The sequence below is a fragment of the Schistocerca piceifrons genome, chromosome 2, assembly GCF_021461385.2.
Source record: "Schistocerca piceifrons isolate TAMUIC-IGC-003096 chromosome 2, iqSchPice1.1, whole genome shotgun sequence".
Taxonomy (NCBI): Eukaryota; Metazoa; Arthropoda; class Insecta; order Orthoptera; family Acrididae; genus Schistocerca; species Schistocerca piceifrons.
Window position 1 is genome coordinate 748,108,990 of NC_060139.1, and position 5,069 is coordinate 748,114,058.

Genomic DNA, 5,069 nt, shown 5'->3' on the forward strand with positions numbered 1-5,069 from the left:
TAATTTGTTTTATCTCATCATACATTTCATCAATTTCTTCATCGTCTGCAGAGCCAGTTGGCATATAAACTTGAACTACCATAGTAGGCATGGGCTTCGTGTCTATCTTGGCCACAATAATGCGTTCACTATGCTGTTTGTAGTAGCTTACCCGCACTCCTATTTTTTTTATTCATTATTAAACCTACTCCTGCATTACCCCTATTTGAATTTGTATTTATAACCCTGTATTCATCTGTCCAAAAGCCTTGTTCCTCCTGCCACCGAACTTCGTTAATTCCCACAATATCTAACTTTCACCTATCCATTTCCCTTTTTAAATTTTCTAACCTACCTGCCCGATTAAGGGATCTGACATTCCACGCTCCGATCCGTAGAACGCCAGTTTTCTTTCTCCTCATAATGACGTCCTCTTGAGTAGTCCCCGCCCGGAGATCCGAATGGGGGACTATTTTACCTCCGGAATATTTTACCCAAGAGGACGCCTTCATCATTTAACCATACACAACATTGCATAGTACCACTTACCATATATGAATAAATTATTTTAGCGATCTTGACAGCTGAAAATTTATTCAGTGTTCGTACTATTACTACTACTGTTACAACCACCACCACCACCACTACCATCACTGCTACTGTTTCCTCTCAATGTCACTATCTCCCTCTTGTTCCCTGTTACTGCTATTATCTCATTCATTCATTCATTCCCACTGCTCTCTTCTTACTGTCACTATCTTCCTCTTCCTCGTTGTCATTGTCATAACTCTGCCTCTCATTATCATTGACTCTCACCCACTTCCACTTTCTCTTTCTCTTTTCCTAGCACTGTTCTCTCGCTACGTACTGTGTTCCTCTGTCACCGTGCCCCCCTTTCTTTCATACTCCCATTGTGACTTTCGCTTTTTCCACACTTCAACCACTGTATACTGTCTTCCTGTATTTATTACTTCTCCATCTCTTTCCCGCTGCCGTTGTCACCTTCTCTCTCAGCATGGAAAAGCTCGAATATGTTCTCACGACAAAATATTTGGGAAACTTTTTAATGATGCTGAGTGAGGTAGAATGAGACAGCTGGTACTCCACTTTTCAGTCAATGTCTTTTAATACAGATGAGCATACTCGCCTTTTTTGTGTTCCGATAGAAGCATTTTTTCGCTGGTTCTTTTGTTTTGCCTGCCGCAACAGGGCACGACGTCGCTATGAAAAGAACTTGATGGGTCAATAAAATTTTAATAGGTTACTTATGTGAAACTGAAATAATCGGATCTAGTTTTATACCCAAGACCGGGTTTTACGCGTACAAAATTTTTGCATTTGCTTCAGTGCCATAACGTGGAGTTTCCAGAACACTTCTAATGTAAACGGAGACACTTTACATTATGTCTCTCCGTCTTAAGTCACGTTATAAACCACGTTTTCGCCTCACATAGCGTTTTACGTGCTTACTTTACGTGCACAAGTAGTGAACCTCTGTATCCCGGAAACGCATGAAGATACCAAGAAAATTTTCAAGGTAGTTCGAGATCGGGAGCTGAGATAAATATCGTAAAAATTGCAGCCATTTTCTGTCCCTAGCCGTCATGGAATCTGCAGCTGGGACTTTCTCAGCTGCTGACGACGGAAAAATGGTGAAAAACGCTTTCTTGGGAATTTTCTCAGGGATCGCCCACGAATTCCACTCCCAGATATACCTGCCAGTTTATTTAAACCATATGTTTATCTCAGGTATATCTGTCACGAATCAATGTAACTTTGTGCTTCTGTATCTGGGAAAGGGATAAAGATATCAAGAAAATTTTTGAGATTATACGAGATCGGTATCTTAGGAATATATCGCCAAAATTTCAGCTCTTTGCCGTGCTTAGCCATCTTGGGATGTGCGGACGGGTTTTGGTCCGCTGGACACTGCAAAAATATAGTAAAAACCTTTTTTTGAGGTTTTCCAGGGAACTGCCCATGAACTTATGGTGCCTCCATAAATGCCGTCAAGCCCACCGTGGACCATATCAAACACAAAAAGGGCCAACCGATTTGCTCCATTTGCCTACGCACGATAAAATGTGCAATATTCATATTTTGACCCTGTGCTGTAGTATAGTAACACTAAGACAATCCCTCCGTTTGATATACAGATGGCCCGTAGGGCAAGGCCTAGCCAAAGTACTTAGACCTACCTTTTTATCACCAGTAGAAACCGAGAGATGAGGACCGGGAAATCCCATTTTTATGCTCGGGTTTTTGGAACATTTATAAGCATTCTGTCGCTTGCATACCGATAAAAGGCATTAACAGGCAGAAAGCAAAACATAGAGATACGAGTAATCGGTTCGAGTCATCGCCTAGTGAGAATTCTGATATATAGCAAGAACTAACACATACTTATCTTCGAGAGAACAATAAAGGTTAATAGTTTCCATAAGATATTGATAAAAGAATGTAATTTGATGAGTGTTGACAATTTGAGGATTGAAATGTTGTCGATATCTCAGTTCACAACTACGACGCTGTGTATCTCTTGAAACAAGTACGGTATGTCTTGTATTAATTTTTTTCCATTCTGCAAGTGTGCAGAGAAGCTAGTAGGCTTTTTTATTTCTTTTTCAGTGCATTCATTCCATTTTATATTCAGAAACTGCACACAGAATTTGCTTTGCCTCATTTCAGATTTTTTAATTCGCGTCACATAGAATCGAGGATTGCATGGTCGGCTTGTCTGTTCTTTTCCGTCCAGCGCACGCGACAGCGTCATGTAGGTATATAGGCTTCATTAATCACTTACTGCGCTGCGCCACTGACGCTCAAGCGATTTATCTGCCACTGATTAATTAATTAATATCTTTCGCATTCCTAGCGTATCATCGTCCACAAGCCATTATTATTTACTTCTATTTTTGACGTACGGTCATTAATTCGTAAAAGCCGATTTTCAAAGGTTTAAACAGGATGAGCAGAATACGCGTTCTTCACGTAGGATGCGTTACTCAATATCTTTGCTTTCTGCAGCTTTCCTATATACGAGCACGTGGCACTGCTCTTTCACAGATTATCACATGTTAGTAGCTTCCTTATATCAATTAGGGAAAAGCAACTACATCCTCCTAAACCTCTTCATAACTGTGGTCTTTAGCTAAAAGTGAAAATAACGTTTTAATGAGTGTCTGTACTTGTTTTCACAGCAATATTGCAAATCTCAGGTTTAATGGTTGAAGGGAGACGCCGGCGATCCCTGTTTATCAGAATGGTTAAAGAACGACCTATACCATTTAGAAACATACATCCTTGATACAAATTTCTTGCAGTATCTAGGATATTATAAAATTAAAGAAATAATCATCTTATCCAACATAATTCAATTTTTTTTATGAACTGTAACTTACAAATAGTAGGTGCGTGTGAAGGGTGTAAATTTTAAGTTGACAAACCAGAATAACTCGAAAAATAAGCTTCACACGAAAAAAATGTGTAGAATCCAAAGTTGATTGTTTTCGAGAGAGACATCTGCTGGTGCTAAAATTAGCCCGTCACTCCAGCCCCCTGGGGGTGGGGCGGGAGGCAACTTTAAAATTTCAAATGGGAACCCACATTTTTTGTTGCAGAATCAGATTCTACATAAAAAACTACGTACATTTTATCTTAAAAATTTGTTTTGATTCTTGGTACTTGGCGCTGTAATTCAAGAAAATCCATGTTCTAATTTTTGCGTGGAAAATGGTTTCGGGTAAATAAAGAATTCCGATTTACTTCGTTAATTTTGATTCGCTAAAACTAAAACTCTCCCTCTTTCCCCATAGGGTGGGGTTTGAGAGTGAGGAATTAGAGTTTTATAAATGTTGACCCAAATATTATGTTTTTTTTCCACAGATTCGGATAAGTTTTGTTTGTTTCGTGGTCATGAGGTCAACATTTGTAATATTCTAATTCCTCTCTCTCAAACCCTACCGCATGGGGAGAGAGAGACTGTTTTAGTTTTAGCGAATAAAAATTTACGAAGTAAATAACTATTTTTTATTTATCGGTAACCATTTTCCACGAAAAAATGAGAACATGGATTTTCTTGAATTACAGCGCCAACTACCAAGAATCAAAACAAATATTTAAAACAAAATGCACGTAGTGTTTTATGTAGAATCTGATTCTGCAATAAAAAAATGGGAGGTCTCATTTGAAATTTTCAAGTTGCCTCCCACCCCACCCCCATGGGAATGGTGTGGCGGGCTAAATTTAGCACCAGCAGATGTCCCCCACGAAAATAATCAGTTTTGGATTCTACACATTTTTTCGTGTGAAGCTTAATGAGTTATTCTGGTTTGTCACGTTAAAATTTACTCCCTGTCTATAGATTCCGTCTTCCTAGATTTCGTAAAGACGTTCGGCTCAGTAGAACATTCTCGAGATTTATAGCCAGAAGATTATCATACAGAATACATAAATTTTTGGTTTATAGAACGAGAACGTCTACTGCCCACTGAATTTTTAACAGAAGCAAAACTAACATACGATGAACCTCAGTGAATCTTAAGAGGGGCGGTAATTTATATTCACTGTTGTTTACCAGTGACAGACGAGCTTTTACTAGAACTTGTAAACGAGCTACTCTTCTTTTTGGTTATGATTAAATGAAAGCATGTATTCAGAAACATAACCTGAATGAAATGCCCTTCTTTTACATAAAGTTTAGCCGCAATAAATGTTTTATAATGCAGTCACCGAATTTCAAAGAAGAGGAACATATTTAGGAATAGCTGCTGCACTCTTTCCGCAGTGGAAAGAACAGGGAGCGTAAATGAATATTTAAGCACATTCTGTGATCATAATTACTATTTACAAGTTCATGGTCTGATTTCGAGAATATGTTGACAGTCCACCTTGTAGTGGAGTTATGTACAATGAGCATCTGATAAGCTAACACTTCTCTGCCTAGAAACGTAATATATATCCAAAACAATCGCTTCGAAAATGGTATGATAAGCAGGCAGTACTCTCGTAATACCTACGCCGTCACTCACCTTCTAACCTATAAAACGTGCAAGGAGTGGCAGAAGCGTTCTGCTGATAACTTCGACAAG